Source organism: Pituophis catenifer, unplaced genomic scaffold, assembly GCF_029215685.1.
Source record: "Pituophis catenifer annectens isolate HBS135680 unplaced genomic scaffold, rPitCat1.0.hap2 SCAF_7, whole genome shotgun sequence".
Classification (NCBI taxonomy): domain Eukaryota; kingdom Metazoa; phylum Chordata; class Lepidosauria; order Squamata; family Colubridae; genus Pituophis; species Pituophis catenifer.
In genome coordinates, this window is record NW_027256887.1 from 58737254 (window position 1) to 58764483 (window position 27230).

Here is a 27230-nt window from a genome sequence, read left to right on the forward strand (position 1 = left end):
CTCTGGAAAACATACTGTAATTCAAAGCAACAGCAATCATTTTTCTGTTGTTTATTATGTAGCTTTCAAAGATAATGAGACAAAAACATTGGCAACTCCCATAAATAATCTTTCTCCATTTCTGATGCTCTATTTCTTTTGTCAAAAACATTTACAATGTTACATGTATTGCTTGCAATAATTAAGACTTGGGAAATTTTTTGTTACTTGGGGGCACCCAATATTTTATTGAGGGGGAGTTTAGGTGGGGTAATAATTTAAAAAATATGCTTGAGTTCTTCTTGCCATAATAACTATTATAGGGTTTCCAAAGTTTTTGAGTTTTAACCACCTTGCCACAATTTTAGAGCTACTATAAAACATCATTTGTCAAGTATCTAGTTCTTCTCTGGCCACTTGCACATTTATTTCATATACTCTCTGGGTAGATAACAGTAAAAACACCTAATAAGAAAGCAAGATCAGATTTTTTTAAAAAAGGCCCAAATTAGAGTGTCCAGCCCTGGTACACCTTGCAGATAATGCTTTACCCTCTCTTCCATATCAACACTGAATGGAACAGGCCTAAGAGGAAAAAGGAGAACCATCATTGTGCCTCCTACTCATAAACCCTATGATCAGCTCAGAAAGATGTCATGACATTATCAAAAGCCAAGATAGTTGCATCACAGATGTCCCAGCCCCACTAGAGTTCATCCACCAGCATAACAGATGCTGTTTCCATATTATATCCTGGCCTGAAACCCAAATGGAAAAGATCCAGATAATTCACTTTATCCAGGACTCTCTGTTACTTTTTATTTTTATGTTTTTAGTTTCTGCACGTTATTCTACAGTGGAATTACTTTTAGTTCTAAAAATAAATGCTATAAAATTTTAAATAAACAAATCACATATAGTAAATTATGCTGAACAATAATGACTTTCACTTAGTTAAGCCTTGGTATGGTCTCAAAAAGAATAAACATGCATGCTCATTTGTAAGCCATTGAAATGAGAATAAAGAAACTAATTTCATTCTACTTAAATTGGAAAGTGTGTAGAAAAATAATAATTCCAATTGAATGTTGGATTTTTGCAGAGTCCAACTAGATCAGGGCAGTCAAACTTGCGGCCCACAGGCCAGATGTATCATGCGCTGGCCACACCCACGCCCAGTTTAGCGAAGGGGGGAAAGTCGCAATACGTCATGATGACACGAGTTTGACACCCCTGAACTAGATTGTAAAAAAACAGATTTTTTAATCAATTTGATATAGTCTTGAGTATTTGCTCTTGCATTGTTGCAACAGCTCTACCTGAATACCTGAAAACAAGATAATTAAGTATTTAAATTTGGCATGATGTGATGTCTCCCTTGGACGACTCCTCAGATTCTTCCTCGGAGGTTGGCTCAAGGGAGGATGAGCTCATTCCTGGCATGTCAGGAACTGGGTTAATTAATGACTCTGAACAGCTGGCCGAAAGATATTTACAGGGAGCTTTGGCTGGGAACAGCTTGCAGGGGCGGTCAGTGAAGAGGAGGAGCTACCTTCCGTGCTGGATCCGAGAGCATACAGGGCAGAGAAGAGACAAGAACAATGGTGATCTGCCAGATTACTTGGGGAAGGCACCAGCTGTCTTGATGGGCTGCACTGCAAAACTATTTATCACGATAGGTAGAGGGAGGCATTGTTGGGAACAACGTGTTTCGTTTCTGGGTGTGTGTGTTTGTTCTTCATGCTTCATGCTTCCTGCTGGACTTTGGAGACTCTCAAGAACTTTTCTTGCCAAGTGAGCTCTTGTGGGCGTATTTCAATTTGGCTTGGTAGATTAACTTTGTTTGGTGGACTATTTGTTGAGTGACTTTCCATTGTTTTATGGACTATTGGCCATTGCCTTGTGGCTTGCTTGGCTTGCTTGTGGCTGGAGTTATTTGGGACAGTTCTGAAACTGGGTGAAGGGAATTGCTGGGGAACATTAATAAACTCTCTAAAGCAGGGGTCTCCAACCTTTCGGACCTCAAGGACCACTAAATTCATAATTTTAAATCCCGTGGATCACTAATATGATCTACCTAATGACGGCTGGGTAGGCATGACTGGGTGGGCATGGTAAATTCGATGTCACTCACGTTGAGGGATGTCTTGCCGGCCTCTACTCGCTCCTCCCCTCCCAGCCACTCCTCGCCTGCCCACCCGGGCTCCTTAGTGACCCAACAGGAAGCAGTTACTGGAGCTAAGCAGCCACCATGAGAAATAGTTCACAAAACAGCTCATATTGTATCTGACTGAAAAGGAGGCTCAGCAAAAGCATCTCACTGAGGACTACGAGCATAGGCTTTCTAACCAGAGGGAAGACCTGCAGGAATGCCAGGTACCGGCGCCTGGAGGCTCAGCAGGCTGAGATGGTCAGCCAGTTCCAGGCCATGATGCAGTCCCATTGGAACAAGGCCCTCCTGCTTTTCACCACCAGGGGCGCTTCCCTCCAGCCTTTGCCCAAAGCCACTCACCAGGAGGCTGAAGCAGACCGCAAGTCAGAATTTCTGCTCTCCTCCGACCCGCACAAAAAGACCCTGAAGGGGGAGACTCTCCGCAGCAACACAAATGTGCCATAGTTTGAGGCACCTGATTTAGTGCAATATAAAAAATGCAAATAATTTTTCTGTGGACCACCAAAATTTTCTTGCGGACCACCAGTAGTCCACAGACCACCAGTTGGTGACTGCTGCTCTAAAGCACACTTACGTGTGTGTATGAGTGAGTGGAGCAGCACACATGAAAAGTATAGCTAGCACATTCCCATTAAGTGTAAAATAGATGCACAGTTGACTAAAATGGTATACACATTTATATTTAAAATATATGGGATAAAAAAAAGAAACTCCATATCTTAGGGAACCAAATAATGTGTGTGGACTAATAAGTATAAATATTTAATATTAGTTTATGTATGAATATTAAATATTTACATTTCTTAGTCCACATACAATATTTACTTCCCTAAAATACACAGTTCCTTTTTATCCAATATATGTTAAATAGAATTTTCCACTTTTCATGCATTTATTTTTGCATGATAGTTCTTTTTTATATCAATATACAATACCTTCAAACAAATGTATAGCTCTGATAGATATTTAAATTCAATTTTCAACATCTTTCTTAAAATTTAAAATCATTAAGAAGTTTATATTCCAAATGACTTCTACGGGCCATATTATAGCTTTAAAGAAAACTTCAGTTGATATTGATGAGACTCACAAATTGTGCAGAATAATAGCTAATCACATTGTGCTAAGTCAGTGAATGAATTGAACAAACTACAGTGCCTTGGTTGACGAATTTTGCTAAGTCACAAACTATATTATTGTTTAACCATGGTTAAAATAGATACTGATTTAACTGCTGGTTCATGAAAACTGACAATATTTTTGTATGACTTTATTTTTTTAAAAAAATCTGGTTGGACTCTTGGATACATTCAAACCAATACAAAACTCTTGAACTAGAGATGAATAAGAAGGTGAAATAATTGCACACTAAAGGGGAATGCTAAATGGGTAGTTAATAATGCCTATTTGGGCCAAAAAATAAATAAACTCTTGCTCTAGGGCAATAAAAGTAATTTTGGTATAAGTTCCAACCTGATGCCAATTGGGATAAGTGATGGGCCGAAGCATGTTTTTTAAACTGTATGCATTATCTCATCTTTTAGTTGTGCTTTATCTGTTCTCACAGGATATTTAGGGCATAAATAGGTACATATTTAGAAAGGGTGGTTAGCATTGCCTTTTTTCCCCCCTCACTAAAATAAGAAAAGCAGTTTGTGGGCAATAGACAATCAACAGTAAACACCAATCCTATTTTTTCTTCTAGGGCAGACAATAAAAGGAACAAGGACAGGAATTGCATCCAGTTCTATCACTTTCTAAATACCGTAGCATCTCATCTAAACTACCATTTCAGGGAACAAGCAGTAGAGTCTAAAAACAAAACAAGACAGTGCTGTTCATCTCCTCTTTCTTATTTTCTTCCAATATACATAAGAGGGTGAATGCTTAATGAGAATACAAGTAGGCATCACTACCCCCTCAACATTTCCCCTTAATAATGTAATTATGCAATTATCTCACCTTCTCTTTCATCTCTGGTTCCTGAGTTATGTATTAATATGAATTAGCCTTAAGGAGTCCAACCTTCACACCAACCAGTGACAAAAATAGAGCTGGTAAATGAAAATGGTCTTCTAATTTTCTCCAAGAAGCAACACCATTTTATTTATTTGCTTCTTTGGCTGACTAACTCCAATCCCTCTCCCTACTCCTTCTGCCATTAAACTGAAATAGGTAGAATGGTCAAGATGAAACAGCAGCTGAGCAACAAAAGATCCTTCTCCAAAAGAAGAAAATGTGTCTAGCATAACAGAAACAAGTAGGCTTTAATCTGATTATGCCAAAACTTTTGCTCACTGATAAGAAAAGCCAACATAAGCACACTATTCCTTGCCAGCTAATACAAAAACATGGGATAATTTATTTTTATTTAGTATAGTATCTATATTCTATGCATTTGAATCTAGGAAATTCATAACAAAAAACAGAGTAAAACAGAAAACTATTTGATGTAAAACTTCCAAATACCATTCCCAGCCTATCAGGTTAAAAATAGACATTTACCATCCCTCATTTTTTAATAGCCCACAGGTAAGCAAGTAATTTAATGTAATCTAATTTAGGATGGAACAAAACAGTTTTCACTGCCATCAAAAAAGTTACCAATTATCAGGGTCATATAGATCTTTTGAGGCATAGCTGTGTTCCATCATATTTATTCTTCAATTTTCACCAGTTTAGTGTGTCCTGTTTATGTTTAGCTGTTGCTCTTAAAAATAGCAATCTGTTCATACATCCTTTCTCTTCTGACTTCCGGAGATTAAATATACAACAGATGCTTGCTCCTAAATACTCTCTTTTTATACATTTTAGGCACTTCACTTGCTCATTTACTTGTCCCTTTGTAGAATATAATACTGAGAGGTGATCATCAATGATTTCATCATCTTATTTGTCCCCTTGAATTCACTCTCTGAGTAGCATTACGGTGGCATTTTTATCCAGGAATCAAATTCTTCCCATACCTTACAATGCCAAATTATGGACACTGGTATTGTAATTATTATTAGTAAATTTATACCCTTTATTTTATACTACTGAAGACAGTGGTCGTGGATTCTGCAATTATTTCCTGTATTGGTTGCCATATCACTAGCTGCTTACCAGCTGTCTTCTTCTATACAGGTAGTCCTTGACTTATCACAATTGAGCCCAAAATGTCTGTTGGTAAATGAGACAGTATTAAGGGAATTTTGCCGCATTTTACGACCTTTCTTGCCACAGTTGTTAAGTGAATCTGGCTTCCCCATTGACTTTGCTTGTCAGGTTGCCAAAGGTGATGACGACATGACCCCAAAACACTGCAAACATCATAAATATGAGTCAATTGCCAAGCATCTGAATTTTGATTAGATGACCATGGGAATGCTGCAACCGCCGTGTGAAAAAAAAATCACGTCACTTTTTCAGTGCCGTAACTTTGAACAGTCAATAAATGAATTGTTGAAAGTCAAGGACTACCTGTATTGCTTTAATTGTTCACTAATACCTATCTTTCATTTGATACAGCTAAAGCCATTGAAATGTGTGTGAGGGGAGCAAAGATATAACCTGCTTACATGGCCTCTACTTATTCTCTTACAGAATGAATGGGATTGAATTACCGGTACTAGTCTTCAAAATTAGGGGAAATGGAGAGTAAAGTGCAAATGAATGAGGCAATTTTTATTTCAATGACCAACTGTCTATGCTTCTAGAAAGCTAACAAGTAGATGGCAAATGTATCTTGCCTTTCATAATCTCTCTCCTTCTGTGCATGCTTAGAGTTGGTGGCACTGTGGGGGAAAATACCAAGTTCTTTCTGGCTATTTATTCCCATCTCCCACTTCTCCATTTTCCACCTCTCTCAAATGTCTTAAATATTAAAAGTTTGCTGTTGTTTACTGTTTGATTTCATTTCATCAACAAATTTAAAACGGGAACATCAAGACTTTTTACTCTACTTTATTCTAAGTATTTAGAATAAATGAGTAGTTTTGTCCCTGCAGAATACCTTAAGATAGCATTGCTGCAGGCAATGAAACAGGAAGGGATATGTGGAAGAAAAGACTTGTGGGAAAAGGGTGTGGAAAATCACTGTAGAGAGGAAAAAGCAGCTAGTAAGGTATGATTTTAGAAAAGCAAACAAGGTATGTTTGTATTTAGCCTTTCCTATTTCCCATTTAATAACAATTCAATTATTTTCTAGCTTAAAATTATTTTTCCAACTGAAGATCAAAATGTGGAGATAATGTATTGTGCTTCAATACGATGGATACATTCAATTTATAATAAAGCTATTTTATTACATAACATTTTATTCACAATGGATATATTGTGGATAAAGAACCTACAGCTCAAAAAACAACAATTGAATAGTGAACTTATTTTCTTTAGGAATAACCCTAAACGAACTCAACGTTTACTTGATCCTTAAGTAGATGCTATAGATTTGCCTGTGAGAATATCAGAACGTAACTGATATTCCAAATATGTCACGAGTTAACAGCTGTACGACAGCTTAATTTTACAATAGTTACCTCCAAAGTGTAGCAACATTATTCACTACTTTTACCATGGAATACAGAAATTGTATTTCACTGACACTGAGGACTCCTCTGAAACAGTACAAAACACGAAGCCTCTCTTCAGGAACATGCTGATTTCAAAGCTATTCAGATACACCGAAGTAACTCCAACCGATCCAGCCGAGACAGTTTACGCTACATCGGTCAGCTTCGTAAACTGTAGCAGCACTTTCTCCTGCTGCCACTGCCGTCAATTTCTAGCTTAACAATCAACAAGGACTTCCGTTCCACCTTAACTCGCTTATCAACTATCTGCCGCTCAAACCAATAATTTCCTTACTGCAAGAAGGGGAGGAGTTTCCAGCAAAATATGCTAAGTAATTGTGGAATATTTGCATAACCGTCGAAACGGCCGATCTGCGGATTGGCCGGCGAAAGAATGCCGTTCGCACGTCCGCCCCCTCAGCTTTTTCAAAGGAGGTGTGGCCAAGAGAGTGGGAGGGGAAATCACAGCTCATTTGCATAACGGCCCAGCACATGCTGTAGGCTGTGTGTTTCTTTTTTTTGAATCATCGGCGGCAGTGGAAGCGGACGGGAGCACTTGTAGCAGCGCTCTGAACCACTGGCGGCGAAAAGACTTCTACTCGCAGGTACTGCTGCAATCCCCGAGGGGAGGGAGGGAGCGGGTGTTGGATACAGGTCAGGTTTTGTGTTGGAAACGGTGGCAGCCAGCCGCAGCTAGTACACCTAAAAACAATTCTCCTCAGGCATCTTTTATGAGGGAAGACTTTCTCCTTTTTATCGATTCCCCTCCGACTTGCCTTGTACAAATCGCTGACGCGGTGAAAAATTTCCGGATTCCTCACTGCCGCTCCTGGCGGTAGTTTCCGTTCGTTCCTTACCCCCCCTCCCACCGCTGGTTGATGGGTGGCGGTTTCCTGTATCCTGGCAGGAAGTATGTGCCTGAGCATGCGCATTGCATAAGCGCGCCTGAAACCCTCGTTTCTAGCGTTGCACGACGAGGAGGTTTTCTTCAGAGGAAGCGGCCATTTCCCCGATTTATGAACAGTCGAGGAACCTGATTTTAATCTCATGTAATCGGTTAGTACTGTATTATTTTAATTTATATCTCTGCTACTGAAGTCTGACTGTCTGAAATTACGTTGGCTGGGTTATGCTGTTTTTTGATGTTTCTATTTATTTGAGTTTAAGGTAAGTACGGTAAGGTGGGACAATTTTGTTTGTCTTTTAACACAGGTTTAATTTTATTTATTCATTAAAATGTAAATATTTGGATATTGATTAGTTGTATATGTTCAGTTTAAGAAATGTCCTGATTTGTAGCCCTGAGAAGGAGCTAAATACACAAAGTGAAAGTACTGACAGCGTTGTTAAAGAATAGACTAAACTTAGAAAGTAATAATACAATTAATAAGGTAGAGTTTTTAGTATTATGTAAGACAACAGTTTACTCATTTTGCTCTTTGGATGATTGGGCAACAATTAAAATAACCTTTTCATTACAGTAAAGGAGAGATTTTTCCAGTTGTGGATTGTGTTCAAAAGTTGGATTTTCAAGAAGACTACTGTCTTGTGTATGTTTGCAATCTATATACTGTTAATATATGTTAATGTTTCTGCCTTTGTTTATTTGTGTGCATATACACAAATGCACACACAAAACATTCACATGTATTTAAGAGAAAAATAGTTGTTTTGATTTATAAATAAAAATAGTCTTAATTAGAAAAGATATTTGCTTGAAATGATACTCGCTATGGATTTAAAACTTTGCTGCTAAAATATTGACAAAATTGTCAAAAACATAATGTTAAAGAAGACGGAAGACTACTTGGCAATACAGCTAGAATATAAAATAAAAACTTGGATATAATTCTTTAATTCTCATTCATTTATGTATTACATAGAAACATATAAAAATTACTATAGTTTTGTAGTTTAAAATCAAAATGCCTCAAGTATTTTCTAGAACTATTTGTGCTGATTTATGGGTTTTTTAATTCTGGGAAAGTGGTATATAATAGTATGGCAATTTTGCCATGTTTATAAATATGACAATTATATCAAAATTAGCAGTATTTGAAAATATTATTTAACTTTTAAAATTGCAACACTGTTATATGACCTCTAGCTTTTTCCTAAAATAAATAAGAGAGCTCCCTTTGTTTTGCATGATCAGTGTGTGTTTTATTCACAAATAACTTTCTTTGCTTTTATTTAAAAACCAGCATAGTTATCAGCAAAATTATCTGAATTTAACAGTAAGTATGCTATCCACTCTGAAACATGGTATATAATGTTGCCGGTTTCTAGTTTCTGTTGTGGAAAATACATTGATGGTGAGATTTAAACTGCTATATTTTATGAAATCTCAAACTACGAGCACAATCTTCTGTGTGAATAAGTAATTAAAGGGTTCCAAATCTTGTTTTTGTATTCAAGGATTATGTACCAGTGTATTGGGAAGTAATAGAAAAACTGTATGCCGTGTATATGCATATCTTTCATTCTTATACATTGCAATACAAAGAAGAGCGAATGTTGTAATGCACGTTGATCATTCATTATGGCATTATGTCTTGGTGTCTCTGAGTGCAAGAAGCACAATGGGGAAATGACATACCAGTGCCCTACTTGGATGTGTGTGTGGACACTACGCTACATGTTTTGGGAAAAAGCCTGCTCTGTATATCAATTCATTTTTATTTCACGTTTATCTTTATAAGTTCTATAAATGGTTTGTAAAATATTAATTGTTCTTAGTCTTTGAGAGGTAATGATATTCTTTCACTTCTGATTTGTTCAGAAGTTTTATTTTTTAAATTTATATTCTTCCATTCTGTCAAAAGATCTCAAATTACATTAGAATGATGCCAAGATCTAATATGCACAACAACTCTGTGAGGTAGGTTAACATTATTGATAGTGTAAGAATGGCTACATAGGTTTAATATAATTATCATGAGAAAAAACCTCCAGGTTTCAGTCAAAAAGAGTTGCAAATACTATTTTTTTCCTTCCAGGCCAAACATTTATTTAATTAAATTTATTTATTTATTTATTTATTTATTTAATTAAATTTTTATACCGCCCTTCTCCAAAATAGGACTCAGGGCGGTGCACAGCCAAGGTAAAAAACAAAACATATATACAAACATGGTGAATCTAAAAAACTATTTAAAATAATTAAATGTTTTGGCCGAATTAAAACCATTTCCAATTTAAAATCAATTTAAAAATTAAAAAATTTGGTCAAGCCAGCCCAGCTTGTTGGAATAAATAGGTTTTTAGGGCCCGACGAAAAATCCGGAGGTCTGTTATTATGCGTAATTCTGGGGGGAGGGTGTTCCAGAGGGTAGGCGCCACCACAGAGAAGGCTCTCCCCCTGGGGGTCGCCAGCCGACATTGCCTGGCGGACGGCACCCTGAGGAGGCCCACTCTGTGTGAGCGTACTGGCCGGTGGGAGGCTATTGGTGGCAGAAGGCGGTCTCGTAAGTACCCCCGGCCCTAAGCCATGGAGCGCTTTAAAGGTGGTCACCAACACCTTGAAGCGCACCCGGAAGACCACCGGGAGCCAGTGCAGCTCGCGCAGGAGAGGTGTCACGTGGGAGCGCCTCGTCGCCCCCATGATCCCCCGCGCGGCCGCGTTCTGGACCAGCTGGAGCCTCCGGGTGCACCCCAGGGGGAGCCCCATGTAGAGAGCGTTGCAGTAGTCCAGGCGGGAGGTGACGAGGGCCTGAGTGACTGTGCGTAGGGAGTCCCGATCTAGAAAGGGACGCAACTGGCGTATCAGGCGAACCTGATAAAAAGCCCCCCTGGCCACGGCCGTCAAATGATCTTCCAAGGACAGCCGTGCGTCCAGGAGGACGCCCAAGTTGCGAGCCCTCTCCGTGGGGGCGAGTGATTCACCCCCAATAGTCAGCGATGGCGTCAGCTGGCTATATCGGGACGCCGGAAGCCACAGCCACTCGGTCTTGGAGGGGTTGAGTTGGAGCCTGTTTCTCCCCATCCAGGCCCGCACGGCCTCCAGGCACTGGGACAACACTTCAAGGGCATCATTGGGGTGGCCTGGGGTGGAGATATACAGCTGGGTGTCATCAGCGTATTGATGGAACTCCACCCCGAAGCCACGGATGATCTCACCCAGCGGCTTTACATAAATGTTGAACAGAAGGGGCGAGAGTACCGACCCTTGTGGCACCCCACAAGCAAGGTGCCTCGGGGTCGACCGCTGCCCCCCTGTCAACACAGATTGCGACCGGTCGGAGAGGTAGGAGGAGAACCACCGCAAAACGGTGCCTCCCACCCCCAACCCCGCCAACCGGTGCAACATGATACCATGGTCGATGGTATCAAAAGCCGCTGAGAGGTCTAACAGGACCAGGATAGAGGAATGACCCCTATCCCGGGCCCTCCAGAGATCATCCACCAATGCGACCAATGCCGTTTCCGTGCTGTGCCCAGGCCGGAAGCCGGACTGGAGCGGGTCTAGATAGACAGCTTCATCCAGGTACCGGGGAAGCTGTTGCGCCACCACACTCTCAACAACCTTCGCAACGAAGCGAAGGTTGGAGACTGGACGATAGTTAGCCAAAACAGCCGGATCCAGAGAGGGCTTCTTGAGGAGGGGCCTCACCACCGCTTCTTTCAAAGCGGCCGGCAGGACCCCCTCACCCAAAGAAGCGTTAACAATCATCTGGAGCCAGCCTCGCGTCACCTCCCGGGAGGCCAGTACCAACCAGGAGGGACACGGGTCCAATAAACATGTGGTCGCGTTCAGCCGTCCCAGGATCCTGTCCATGTCCTCGGGAGTCACAGGATCGAACTCCCCCCAGATAACACTCTCAAGACCTGCCTCAGTCATCCCGTCCGGACATACCCAGTCAGAGGCCAGCCCTTCTCGAATCTGAGCGATTTTGTCATACAGATATTGCACAAAATCCTCAGCTCGACCCTGCAAGGGGTCATCCCGCACTTCCAGATGGAGGAGGGAGCGGGTCACCCTAAACAGGGCGGCTGGGCGATTATCTGATGACGCGATAAGAGCGGCAAAATAGCTAGTTTTCGCCGCTTTTATCGCCACTAGGTAGGTCTTAATATGAGACCTCACCCGTGTTCGGTCAGATTCGGAGCGGCTGGTCCTCCAGCTACTCTCCAGGCGTCTTTTCCGGCGCTTCATCTCTCTAAGCTCCTCGGAGAACCAAGGAGCTAGGTGAGTTCGGTGCCGGGTCAGAGGCCGCAAAGGCACGACTCGGTCCAAGGCCCCGGCAGCCGCACTGTCCCAGGCGGCCACCAGGTCTTCAGCCGAGTCATGAGCCAGAATCTCAGGAAATGGCCCAAGCTCCATCTGGAACCTATCAGGGTCCATCAGGCGCCTGGGGCGGAACCACCTTGTCGGTCCCGCCTCCCTGCGGCAGGGTGCAGCGGTTAGAAAGTCCAGTCGAAGGAGCGAGTGGTCAGACCATGACAAGGGTTCGATGACTATATCCCCTATATCAAGGCCACTCAACCACTGACCAGAGACAAAAACTAAGTCCAGAGTGTGTCCCCCTGTGTGAGTGGGGACATGAATTAACTGAGTAAGGTCCATGGCCGTCATGGAAGCCATGAACTCTCGAGCCACCTCAGACGTTTCACCGATGGATGGCAGGTTAAAGTCCCCCATGATGGCAAGTCTGGGGGTAGCCACCGCCACCTCGGCTATAACGTTAAGGAGCTCGGGCAGGGCCGTTGCCACGTGGCAGGGAGCCAGGTACGTGACCAACAAGCCCATCTGTACTCCATGACCCCACTTCACAAAGAGGGACTCACATCCGGCTATCTGTGGAACAGTGGTCTCCCTTGGATCTAGACCTTCCTTTATAATAACCGCCACCCCCCCCGCCCCTGCCCTGAGCCCTCGGTTGAAATGCTGGAAAAATATTCCAAATTACTTTCACTTCTAATGGGGATAAAAGGTACTTAACCTTGAGGAAAACCTTTTGTTTGTTAAGAGTTTTTTCAAACTCCAAATGTTTAGGTATAAAGGAAAAATAATATTTTCAGTTGTTGCTAGATTAATATAATTCTAATCCCCCCTTTTTTAAAAAAACTGCTTTGACTTGTTTTGTTGGAAAAGAAGAGATGCATTGTCAAGAACATATTTTAGATTGGCTTACAATATTTTGGGTTATCATAAATTCTTTTGTCTAAAGCTACTCAGTGGAGTGGGGTAACTAATCTGGTAGCATTGTTGAGGCTATGGAAGTGACGAGGAACAACATGCTCAGTTTCCTTCTGGTAAATAGATGTCACCATAGCTGTCCCATGGAAGCTGTTTGTGAGTATGCTCATAAAATTCCATATGTAATAAATTGCCCTTCTCAGAAAAGGTGAGACAAAGCATGAGCCTCTTCTGAGTGACTGCGTTGACTAGAAATGTTTGGAAACTTAAGCTTTCAATAGTGCTTTCAAAACTGATTATTAAGCCCTAATGTATTTAAATTTAAAATTACACTTTTAAGTATTCTAACTATTATTGATACTCTTGTAGTTAAAAAGAATATCTGATAAACCTTCATAAAGGTTTATGCTTTTTATTGTTATGCCTTCATATATATATATATATTTGATTTATATGCCGCCCTTCTCTGGAGACTCAGGGCGGCTTACAATGATATAAACTATGTATCAGATAAAAAACCACAACTTATAAATCAAAATATACAAAGATCCCAAATAACCATTGATAGTATGAGATAATAATAGTAAGTTTGTTTATTAATAAATAAAGATAATAGAAATGTATAAAATTATTACCCTTGTAAATTAATATCAATATTATTTTCTGAGATTCATTCTGTCAGTCGAAAAAGCCACGATTCAGATACAATAAGGGCGTTTCATGAGGTTTGCAAGGAGAATCCCCAATGTTTGCAGATATACAGAAGAGAATAAAAAAGACACAAAGCGGATAAAGAGAAGAATTCTAAACAGACCCTGAAGATGTTGTATTCTCAGTGCTTATAACTGCTGGATAAAAGAGAGGAATGGAAAAGCAAGATAATTGAGAATTTATAAAGAGAACATGGACAGTTAGAACCTTGACATGTATTTATATACTGTACATTGCAATATTTCATTGTGGTAGTTACTTTAACCTAAGGAATTTTTAAGTTGTAAGGCTATGTCCAATGTTATTTTCATACATGCAGTGAAAGTTCTATTTCTTTCTATGTTTTGTTTACACACTCCAAGTTGCTCTGAATCCTAATCCTTTATAATACATTTAGGAGGTACGAAGAAACCATTTTGCTGAAAAAGCAGTAAACTCCAATAGTATTAAGGCCGATTTAGAATTTCCCGCAACTGCCCTTAGCTATCACCGCATACCTATACTGCAAAGGGGTGGTTGAATAAGCATAGGTTGTAGATGGCCATAGATTGGCTGACATAAACACTTCCCCAAACCCAACTATGTATCCTGCGTGCTGATTGGTTGATCCAACTTCCTGTTCTCTGCTGTTTGAGTGCTCCCTAGTCAACAAACAACAGACACATATCTTCCCTCACCTACAGTGTCGGAGAAGTCTGCTTGATCCTTGATAATTTGATGAATTATATTAACTGAAACTGCCAGGAAAAATTCATTAAAATTGTTCTTCATACATTTCTTAATATTCCAAATTGTCAACTTAAAATACTCAATATCAAGGATGGTATATTTTGTGAATTTGGAGATGTTTTTGTTTTTTATAAATTTTGTATTTTATATTACACTACAGAACACGCACCAAACTGCAAATATAGCAGCAGTGCAGAAGTAGTATTTCATTTATTTATTTACTGAATTTGTGTCCCATCCATCTCATTACCAAATGACTCTGTGCAGCATCTTACAATACCATAAATAACAGAACAAGTAGTATGAATAAAAATGTATGTACAAAGTTAAATATTTGCATTGTTAACTTGCTGATAGCTGTGTTTTGTTTTACTTTTTATAAGCTGTTAAGTGACCACATCCAAATGATATAAAGCTCGGTGTCTCTTTAATATAAAGATTGCTTAGTAATTGAAAGAATTACATTTCAGGAGAAAATATTTTAAGCATGTATTTATACTACTATACACGTTATATCCATAAAATATTACATGACAATCAAACACTAATCTTAAGTGTGCTTGAGCATACTAATGTGATAGATTTTTTCCCTTCCAATCACTATAAGTTATTCTGCCAAAATCTTACTAGTGATTTTAAAGTATGTCATTCATTAAGATAAACTAATATAGTGATGTAAGTCATTAAATAAAAGCATTTTCAGTTGCTGTTAAAAATAATAATTTGTCGGGTTGATTTCTATTAAGGAACTTAATCTTTGTTTAAAGCAATATCAAAATGTAATTTTTATTTAGACATTATACACTATAGGATAATAGGAATACTGCCAATTTTTGCATGATTTAATTATCTAATATAGTATTTTCAAAATAGAAATGATCAACTTTTTGAAAAGTTACATTATTTAAAATTAGGAAACATAGATTGCAATATATAAGTAAAAATTGTTTCTGTGGGGATTCGTAAATTATCATATATAACAAAAGTTTCTTAACAGAGAGAAAAAAACTTATCTGCTGAAAAATTTCCCTCTACAGTATTCAGTTTTCCTCTGAGGTTCCAGCTTGTGTATAAAAATTGGGTATTTAGTTTTTTGTAGTTGTTATAGTTTTTATCTGACCATTAGTAAGAACGTCTTTATACAAGACTTAAAAAGAAGCTTTATTATGAAAAATAAGCAGCATAACAAGAAAAACTTGTCTGGACCAATTATTTAATAAAATTAACAATATTAACATGAATTTTATAGTAAAGTTTCTTAAGACAATAATTGCATAGGCAGGCTATTTGAATGGTTTTGTTTTTTGGTATCAATATTCTAAATGATATAAAAGTATAAGCGCATCTATAAAATTATGCTTAAAAACTGCATAGAGCAGTTCCAAACAGTCCTCATCATATATTAACTTGCAAATGAGTTTAATATTGCTCCTTTTCAGTCAGCAATTTATTGACTTCAAACAGAAATACTTACAAATATTTAGTATTACCATTGAATTTATTCCTGTATCATTGAACAGATCTATTTAATTTCACAATCCAAGATTTCATTGTTTTTAAGACTATAATTTACATTTTAAAAGTTGGTGCAATTGTATTTCAGAATTTGTGCAGTAGGCCTTTTCTTTCTCAGCAACAGAAGATAACATAATTTTATGTACTTTTAAAAGTTTAAATTAATCTATGCTTCTTTCTTGGAACATATTGAAATATATTTAACTAATAAATATATTTTAATTAATAAAAATAATGAAAAAGTGCAGGATATTTTTAAATAGCAAAAAGAAGACTATAACCATAATTTTTTTTAAAAAAGTCCCATAAACATTTTTATTTAGTTCACACAGAAATGATTTTTTTGAATATATTTAATATTAATATAAAAATTTATATTAGAAATAGCAACACTTATGCTTTGATTATTCAAAACTTAATGAATTATTTTGAATACTGGTTGAAGTGTATAATTCAGGCAAGTTAAAATATATCATACAACATCCATTTAGTCTGTTCTCTAACATTTCATTAATAACTCCAACTCCAATAACTTTACAGGAAGTCATTTACATTTATCAGATACAGAACTCCAGGATCTGCATTCATATCTTGTCCCTTGAACATACTTAGCAAAATAGTTTCCCTTGAAAGGATGCTAGAGCAATCATGATAGAAATTAATTATATAAATATATACTTATAGGTCTAGACAGATTGGCTAAGACCTGTTGGCAGCAGGGCAGAATACAAATTTGATTAATAATGCTGAATGAAGTTTTCATCAAAAGAATTAGATATATCTAATTAACTTTTTTGGGGGAAATAACAGGATGGGGTACAAAATACAGCAGAAAGCAATTCAGGTGCATAATCAGTCAACATATATTTAAATATTGTTCCATTTTTATTGTTTACTGGTTTTTGAACAATAGTCAATGTTTGGTAAAAGTGAATTGTAACTAGTTGATTGGAGGATCTCTTTCCCTCTAAGCCCCTTAAGTTAGATTTTTTTATATTGTTCTTTAAAATTGCCTTTTATGGACATAGCTACAGTTCACTGCTGAGTTAAGGTTTCTGTGTTCTACAAGTAAGCAGTCTGGATCAGCAGAATATTCTCACAGCATGGAGAATATCCAGGTATTCAAGTTTTTGCCCTTCCCCTTCAAAAAAGCTATTTGAACTATATTCAACATCTAATCAAGAACAAATTTGTGTAGAAGATTTTTTTTGTCTCCATGTTTTCAATGCTTTATTTTTATTAAGGAAAATCTTCTGACCCACTGAAAGCTAATGTTTTAGAGGAAAACAAAATAAGCTTGGAAGTCCAACTTGAAAACTACCCATCTCTTCCTGCAGTATATAGTGTTCTACTACAACATAATTGCATCTACTGAGGGGAGATAGAATGTTTATAATAGCAAAAGTAGATCTAAATAGTCTTATCCTCTTATTTACGAGATAATGAAAATTGAGTAGCAAAGCTAATATAACCCAACCATTATTCATAGATTGTTTACTAAATAGCTGCCTGCTGCTGGGCAAATTTTTGGTGCTGGATTTCTGCTGATCAGAGCATTTTTGTAGATACAGAAAGAATAATAGTTAAACATTTTTCCCTCTCTTCCTGCCTTGTATTAAAACGCCAATAAACCATTGAAAATCTGGTTTCCACCTACTTAATTCTATAATTTTGAAGGGCATTATAATTCTCCAATTAAAAATTAGCTTCAGTGTTGAGTGGCTGTTGATAACCCCAGTGGTATTACTAGTTATTTTAATATATTCTTAGTTTCAGCATTCTACCCTGTTTTTTTCTTACAGTTCTGCACATATCTGTGATTAACAATCCTACTTATAAATAAAACTGGTCCAACCGAAATTGCATGATTTTGAGGGAACAGAGCGGTTCATTTAGAATTATGAGACAATGTTGTTGCTATTTTCTTAAGATAATCAAGAGGATGCTATTTACTGATTTGTTCATTTTAATTTATTGTGGCTACATTCCTATTTCAAAATATCAGTTATTTAAACTTATTATTTTATGTGGATCTAGGAATTGCATTATTATATTATGCCATCTCACATCAAACCTTCATCATTTAAGTGTATCTTTTTCCTAATTACATTGATTGTTTTCTTACATTTGTGTTGGTATAGTGTTGTTTTTTTTAATTTGTTATATACTTATTAGATTTTAGTTTTGTTTGCTTTTGAAAATACCATAGAATCCTGTAGTTTTCTTCTCCCGGTTTTGTTGGTTTTTTCTTTGACAAATTGTTGCGGACTGCCTATTCAGTTATTAGAAAGATTCAGTTTTATCTGATTATCTAATCAATCTATTTTATTTTATTTTACAACTAAAACTTGGTTAAGGCTTTGTAATAAGAATACTTGTTGTAACCCTTTCCCAAGACAAATGCCAATTAGTACAGGTTGTATTCTACAGATAGCCCTCAACTTACAAACACAATTGGGACTGGAATTTCCATCATTCAGCAATGTGGTTGTTAAATGAATCATGTCCAATTTTATGACCATTTTGCCTCAGTTGTTAATCAAATCACACGGTTAAGCAAATCCAATTCAACTTCCCCCTTTGCTTTTTGTAAGCTCCCTGGGAAGGCTGCAAATGGCAGTCACATAATGCAACTATCATAAATATATGCTAGTAACCTGAGAATAGTGCAACAGCCATAAATAGTTATTCACTTACGGCGAGTTCAGTCTAAAGTCAAAATGTTCTAGAGATCAGTCCCTGTAGGGTTCTCATTGTTTTTCCATTTTTGATGCAGTACCATTCATTTAGTGACCAGCATTATGATGGTGCTAAAAAGTGACTTATGATAGTACTTGCACTTATAACTCTTGCAATATCTTGCAGTCACATGGTTACTATTTGCAAACTTCTCAGTCAGTTTTGGAGAAGGAAAATCAATGGAAGAATGTAACAAATTGAGGCCACACAATGTTTCATTTAACGATCAGTGATTAGTTTAACGACCACAGCAAAAAAAAGTCATAAAAATTTTGGTGTGGTTTCATGATGTCTCACTTGATCACACCGCTTAATGACAAATTTTCCAGGCCCTATTGCAGTTGTAAGTTGAAGTGTACTAGTTTTAGAAATTTCCTATACATCACACCCTTTTTCCATTTCTTTATGTGTCTCTTCTCTTTTCTGTTGTTCCTCTTTTTTGTTGTTTCTATTGTTCCTGGTCAACAATAGAATTCCTTGGTTATGGCAGACATTTTTCCAAACTCTCTGAAACACACCTACCACCTTCATACTGTTTAAAAAAATATTCTCATGGAATGCTTCATTGATAGTTATTGAAGTCTTCCTTAATTTCTTATCTGTCAGTAAATAACCTCCTGAGCCATTTCAGCCAGGTTCTGGTGTGTCATCTGTTTGATCTCAACTGCTTTAGGTTATGATTTGCTGGTGAGTAAGGCAAGCCATCAATTATCAGTACTGGTGTTGTTGGACTTGTCAAGTCCCTATGTTATTTTAGTCAAATCACTGTCTGATCTCTTCTTAAAAACCTCCAGTGATGAAGCATCCATAACTTCTGGAGACAATTTGTTCCATTGCTTGATTGTTCTCACTGTCAGGAAATTTCTCCTTATTTCTAAGTGGATTTCTCCTTGATAAGTTTCCATCCATTGCTTCTTGTCCTACCTTCAGGTGCTTTGGAAAATAGGTTGACTCCTCCTTCTTTGTGGCAGCCCCTTAGATATTAGAAGACTGATATATCACCGCCAGTCCTTCTCTTCATTGGATTAGACATATCCAGTTCCTGCAATCATTCATCATATGTTCTAGCCACCAGTCCCCTAATTATCTTTGTTGTCTACTTCACACTCTTTTCTAGAGTCTCAGTTTTTATATCATGCCAATCAAAACTGGCAGTATATACTTGCAGTATTCCAAGTGTGGTCTTTCCAAGGCATTATAAAGTGGTACCAACACTTCAAGTGATCTTGATTCTATTCCTGTGTTAAGCCTATTAATTAAGGGGACATGATGGCTCAGTGGCTAAGACGCTGAGCTTGTCGATCAGATAGGTTGGCAGTTTGGCGGTTCGAATCCCTAGCACTGTGTAACGGAGTGAGCTCCCGTTACTTGCCCCAGCTTCTGCCAACCTAGCACTTCGAAAGCACATAAAAATGCAAATAGAAAAATAGGGACCACTTCGGTTGGAAGGTAACAGCGCTCCATGCGCCTTCAGCGTTTAGTCATGCCGGCCATATGACCACCGAGACGTCATCACACAGCACTTAGAAACTTAGAAACTGAGATGAGCACCTCCCCCTAGAGTCGGGAACGACTAGCATGTATGTATGAGGGGAACCTTTACATTTATCTTACATTGAGTTTTTTTGGCAGCTGCAGAACGCTGTTGTTCACTAGAATTCCTAGATCTCTCTCACAGTTACTGTTGTTGAGCCAAGTACTATCTATTCTATACCTGTGCATTTGGTTTTTCTTGCATAAATATAAAACCTTACATTGAATTTCATTTTGTTGGGTAGGGTCCAGTGTTCAAGTCTGTTGAGATCCTTCTGAATCTTGAGCCTGTCTTCTGGAGTGTTAGCCTTTCCCACCAGCTGGGTGTTGTCTGCAAATTAGATGAGTTCCTCTTATATCCCCTTCTCTAAATCATTTATAAAAATGTTGAAGTGTACTGGGCTTAAGACAAAACATTGAGGGTGCTTCACTGCATTCTTCCCTCCATGTAGATGTAGTTCCATTGAGGAGTACACTTTGAATGCAGTTGATCAGCCAGTTATGAATGCATCTGATAGCGATGCTGTCTAACCCACATTTTTCTATGTTATGAAGTAGTAGGTTGTGGTCTACTTTATCAAATGCTTTACTGAAATCCAGATAAATTATATGGACAGCATTTCACTGGTCCAATTTGCCAAAAATGCAATAAGGTTTATCTGGCATGATCTGTTTTTGACAAATCCATGTTGGCTTCTGGTTATAACTTTGCTTGCGTCTAGATGTTCACTTGATTCTTTCCAGGATCTTCTCAGGTATTGATGTCAGGCTGATTGGTCTGCAGTGTCTTAGATTGGTTTTTTTCCCCTTTTTGAAAATGGGAACCACATCAGCTCTTTTCCAGTCGTCTGGTAGTTCCCCGTTCTTTAGGATCATGGTTCAGGGGTTTTAAGATCCTGTCTTTCAGCTTCAGATCCTGGAATCCATCTGGGTCTGATGATTTGAACTCAAATCTCTTACAATTTTGTACTTATCCTTTTTGCCTTTCAGTTTATCAGAGAATTCTTTATGCAGCCATTCTGGTTTCTTCTGGGATCTCTTATTTTCCTTATTCAGTGATATTGTGACTTGGCTTTTATAATCTCACTTTTTAAAGTTTCCCAAGTTTCTTGGTTTGGTTTCCTCTTTGAGTTTTTCTATCCATGAAATCCTTCCCAAGTATTCTCTAATTTTGTTGAAATCAGCTCTCTTAAAGTCAAAGACTCCAGTTTGATTTTGTTACTTTGCTTGTGCTTGCAGTATTTTGAATTGCAACATAGCATGGTCACTCCCCACTAGGAGGCTTAGGGTCCTGTTTTAGGCCTACATTTGTTTATTGTATATAATCTGTTTCAGATTTTTGATACTTTCGTTGTTATTGTTCATCTGTCATAGTGATGCTCAGCTGTAATTCTCTGATCTTATCTTGGGTGAAGATAGTCTTCCAACTGTCTTCCTGGGATTTCCAGATGGATGTTTTCCTGCTGCTTCAGACTAATGTGGACAAATTGAGCTTAGTGCCTTCTCTTTTTTTTCTAATTGTTTTTCGTTCTTACTCCTCTTTTCAAAAGTATCAACCACTTTTAAAACTCTCAATTTTACAGTCAGTGATATGAGTGATTTTTTTTCTAAGTTCTTTCATTAATAAAACCATGTGAATCTGCACACTTTTCTCTTGTGACCCTAAACATTTGGCCATTTCCTGCTGTTGAGGCAGCCAAGCAATTCCTCTTTCAGTTGTGTTTGTCTTTGGTCCAAACTAACGCAGTCCATATTGTCTTAAACCTTTTCCAATATACATTTTTTTCTTCCTTAGCACATGTCTACATTGATCGTGCCAGTTCAAAGTATTGGTATTGACTTTCCAGGCTTTGTTTACAAGTGATTGAAAGAATCTGATTGCAACTCTTATTTCAGTGTGCAATTAAAATTGCTTATTTTGCCATTTGTCAGAATCACCATTTCATGCTTAAAACTTCCCATCTAGCTCTTCTTTGGAACTGACTATCTCTCAAATTACAAAGACTTACCTCCTAAGATTTTCAAAGGCCCCTGAACACTTTGTACTGAAGCTAGAATTATTTTTATACCTATTATCTAACTCAAGCCACTCAGTTGCCTGAACCATGAGATGGGCAGCAGATAAATTTAATAAATATCATGCTGGAATTTTTTACGGTAGTGCTGGAGTTTGCTTGCTTGTTTATCAAATTGATTTGCTGCCATGGTTCAGATAACTCTGAGTGGCTCGAGTTAGATAATGTAGTAAAATTGATTGAGATACACACAGAATGATATTTATACTAAGTTATGATTTTCAACATTTAACATGTACAACATTGTACAACATGTACAACATTTAGGTATACATTTATATCAAATAAAAACTAATGCTAGAAATCGTAATGTTCAAAAATAGATACTGTGGTCAGGATCAATTACCAATACCTGTTTGGCCAGCAAGTTTATTGATGAGGTTATGTTGTGTCAATTTCTATAGCTCACCATGTAACCAATTCAGTTTATTATTTTGCAAGTGGAAACCCTTCCAAAAAAGAATATGGGATCTGGTAGCATTCTTTTTCTTTGCAAGACTTAAGAGAGCTTCTCCCTTAAAGAAGCTCTTAAAAAGGTTAGATGGAACATGAAATCTACTGACATCAACCCAAAGTACCCATGGGATAAAATGTTGTTTCATATACGTTTTAATCTATTTATATAGCACTTTTGGTGTTAGTATTTTTGTCTCAATTTCTGAAGAATGAGGGTAAAAGATTAGGATTATTTACATTGGAGATAAGAAATCTGTGTTGCTAATCTCCAATTCTGAATAACCCTAACTATCGTGTCTAATGGTAAGAGAGGCAGGACAGGCATTATATCAATATCTTAATAATACCCCTGATGAAATTGAAGCACCTTGACTTTTAAGTAGTACTGAATGATGTTTGTTTTAATTTTCAATATCACTGAAAAATTTTTTTCGGTTGATTAATTTAAATTTTAGCAATTCATTCTCAGGCACTGGGCAGTAAAAGATATATTGCCAATACTGAAAATATGGTAATATATTTATATCTGGCCAATGAAATTTGCTAAACAACTCTTTAGGATATGAAACAAACTTCTAACATGTACATAATTCAGGTATAGAATTTAATATTTCTGTAATATATACTCTTAAGAACATTTTTATTAGATTTTTTATCCCATATTGAGAAAAAAGCTCATTAACATGCTTGCATTAAGACAAGTTTGTAAAATTGTTTAATTTACTATCAGTTTAATTGATTCTGTTTTATATATTTTCTCCCTCCCTCCCTCCCTTCCATGAAATCAAATATAACTAGTAAATATGCAGGCCTGGTGAGGTTATAGCAATTTACTATTTTTTAAAAATTGTTTGATGTGAATTAAAATATACTGCGGATCTTTCAGTTAAAAGCACTATGTTGGAAACATGTAGTTGATTAAAAACAACCTAATACTTACCTTTCTGTGTAGCATCTTACAAAAAATTCTTTTTGTAACATTATGTAGTGTAAATGATTCAAGCAGAATTTATAATGCTGTAAGAAAAAAAAAGGAATTGAAATCAGGCTCCTCCTGCATAGCATTCCTTGCCTGCCAGTAATATTTGGCTTCATTCCTGTAGTCAATAATATGTGACATGGACTTGCAGCTGCTTGGATTCAGTTCAGGATTAGATATTATATCCTGAGTTACCGATTGGTTCGCAGAAACAGTCTTTGTGTCTTGTGAGTTTTTTACTTCTAGTACTTGTGCCATATCTCTGCAGCACATGCACTAATAGCACTAATAGTGTATACTCCATAAGGGAGGGAGGTGCTTTGTGACAAGTGTTTCACACATTGCTACGTTCTTACTGGCTGAGACTGAATACACACTGCAGCCATTTTAATCACACTTTCAGTGTAGCTGAAACAGTGCAGCCTCAAAATGGCTGATGAAATTGTCTCTGGAGCAGTTTAGCATGACTATGCTAATGAGCAAATCTGATGCAGTCACATGTTACAGATTTAGAGGTAAGAGCAATTAAGTTTTTGTTTTTTATGAATTAGTTCAGGATATATATATATACAAATATTAGACTGAAGTAAAACTATTGAACAGAAGTTTTTCTGTTTCAGTTTTCAGCTTGTGATGAAGAATTATAGAGAGTTTGGCTATTCCAGCAGGTTTGCAAAAGTCATTCGGTGAAGGGTTGGGGTCAAAGGGTCACATTAATATAAAATTATCATAAATATGTATAATCATTGTTTTGACATTCACATCAGCTGATTTAGACAAAAAACAAGATATGGTATGTTTGTTAATCTTTGTATTCAGTTTTAAATATATTAAGATTATTTTTAATCATTCATAAAGGTTTGTAAAAGATATAACTATATTTACAAACATAATTTTAAATTCTTCAATATTTGAAACAAGATAGAACACTATTTTTGAATAGCATTTACTCAGAAACGATGCATTCATATACAATGTTAAAAAATTACTTCTTAAATTTTTATATTTGCTATTTTGTAAAATAGTATTAGTTTTTTTTTAAAAAAAGTTTTTGATGCATATTAATTTGAGATATAGGTTCACTTACATAAAAATATTATGACCCACATTCCTATTTTGTTGTACACGATTTATTAATGGTATCTTAGGTTTGCATGAGCATTGCCTTGAAGCATAAATAAGAAAGGTAAATTAATAGCGCAAAGTTCAGAAACGAGATATTAAGGTAGAATCTCTTTTGAGTTTGATGTCTGTTATCTTCATGGACATTTGCCATGGTCACCTTCATTGAAATTTTTCAACTCACTAGTTTAGCGTATAGGCCTGGTACTCCATGATTGTCTTTTATCCATGTGCTAACAGGCTTACCCCTTCTAACTTCGGAGACCAGATAAGTTCAGCAAAGTGCTGCCACCTACCGAAGGAAAAAATATTAGGTTGTTTCAATTTTTAATGTGCTTTTAGGAGGATATTTTGATATTGCTGCAGGACACTGGATTACTAATTATTAATTATAAGATTGGCATTAACATCTCATATAAATACGTCTCTGTCAAAAGAATTGTTGCCCATTAAATCATATTTTTTGTAGGCTATACATTTTTATATCAGGTTTATCTAAAACATAATTCCTTTTATTCAATTCTGCTATACTGTAATTGAGTAGTATATGTGACTGCTTATCTGAATACTAATAGTATTTTTAAAAAACTAAGAAAATGCTGCTACTTTTGTGAAGAAAAAGCAGACCACTGTGCACATACTTGGGGCAAAACTTGCCTATCCCTTTTCCAAGATGTGGTTTGCTTGCACTTATCAGAATATCAGTGGGTCTTAGTGCAAGAGGGATGTCTGTTTTCAAAAAGCAGTTCCACGAGGAGAGGCAATATGTCCACGTTCATTATCATATCAAGGAAATCAAACCATCCCTTCACTAACCTCTTAAAATTAATGGATATTACTATTTATTCATCCTTAAATATCTAATTAAAAAGCTAATTTAAGAATATATGAATTATATGTTTGAAGTCACATTTTCCAGGAGCAAAATGTGCACTATTATAAAATATATAATAAAAAGGTTTCAATTTCATTTTTGTTCTTGTAAGCAATATTTCTATGTAAGTTAGGCATTTATTTATCATTGCATGGGTTTTAAAGGGATAAATGGTCTGGCAAATGTGATAGTTATAGAAGCAAGCAGTAAAAATGTTACCAATAAACATGATCAGTTACAAAATACATTTTAGTTATTTTGCATACTTTATGAATATTGACAATCTTTTCAATTATAATTTTTAAAGAGGTTTTGCAAAATAATCAATTTATAAAAAGAGAAAAGCACTTTCCTCATTTAATAAATTTTATTTGTATTCCACTTACATTTCTTTATGAAATATTTTAGATGGTTGAATATTTTTCAGATATTAGCTATATTTTACTTTATTACCTAAAATATCAAAAATAATTTTTGTTTATTTGTGCTGATGCCTAAATCTAGAATTTTCCATAATTACTGCAATCCAATGGAAGAAAGCAAATAATTATCAGGAAACAAGATAGGATTATTTTGCTTTGTGCTTTTCCACTTTGTATAATGCTTTCTTTCTCTCCAGTGTTTTGTAGTGTTGATTTAATTGGCAAAAATACTCTAGCTTTTACTTAGTTAAGTTTTCTCATGATTTTAAAAGAATAGACTTACTGTAAAAATGTTAAAATATTCTTTTTCATCAGTTATTTTGTGGAATTAAAACAAGCAATGTTTCTTTTATAATTGGTCTAAGGTTCTATCAAAAGTCTATTATATTAACTTCAATGTGAGATTTCAGCATGTATTTAATTCTTCTGTTGGAAATAGTGGATTTCAACAATGCATCGTTTCAGATACATTGTGCCTGTAGAAGTGGAAGATTAGCTACAATCCTGTCTAGACTTGTAACATTACCATTGTTAGCTCAATTTCTTTCACTGTATGATTTTATCATTTTGTAATAAAAGGTTTTATTAAAGTATACAAGCACTGAAATAATTCAGTGATTTTATATCCTTGCGTTTTGATTTGTCAGTATAAATAAGATGTACATCTTAACCATCATATACTTTCCATTTAAAAATTGTTTTAAAGTTGTACATTAAATCTGGTGTTTACATTACTTCTCTTCCTTCTCCACCCCCAAAATTCAGCACACTGGCCTCACTGACATTGCAAGATTGACCTTTGCAACAACCCAGCTTCTACTCTTGCTTATACAATCTTTTAATGAGATAGAATCAACTTTGATAAATTGCTTTTTCTCTCACTGCTTATACTCTATAATTTTCCACTAGATAATTTGTAATCTACAACACATTTGTGAGAATGTTTCATCAGAAAACTAACCTAAAATTTTCATTCTAGTTATTTGCTGCTTTAAAATATTCCTTCTGATGCAATGAGAATTTAGAACAAATTATTGTTGGAATAGTACACTAAATTATAGTTACTTTTGGATGATTGATTTTTAAAACAATGTATTGTGTGCCTTTTAAAATACCTTTTTAAAATATCTCATGGTTAAAAAAAACTGCAATGAATATGTGACTTTCAGTAAACACTGATCATGAAATACTTTTTTTTTTTTTAATTTGATTTATATGCTGCCCTTCTCCG

At 36.5% G+C, this 27230-nt stretch overlaps 1 protein-coding gene across 2 annotated transcripts in view; it reads left to right on the forward strand.

Annotated features, from left to right (window-relative positions):
- The first annotated feature begins 7227 nt into the window (after positions 1 to 7227).
- Positions 7228 to 27230, forward strand: part of ATF7IP (activating transcription factor 7 interacting protein) — a 96642-nt gene continuing 76639 nt past the window's right edge. Inside the window, exon 1 of one of the 2 annotated variants that reach the window (XM_070947039.1) lies at positions 7228 to 7310. The gene's annotated coding sequence lies outside the window, so the exon portion shown is untranslated. Of the gene's footprint in view, positions 7311 to 7692; positions 7762 to 27230 lie in introns of those variants that run through there. The other variant, XM_070947041.1, reaches the window with a different exon arrangement.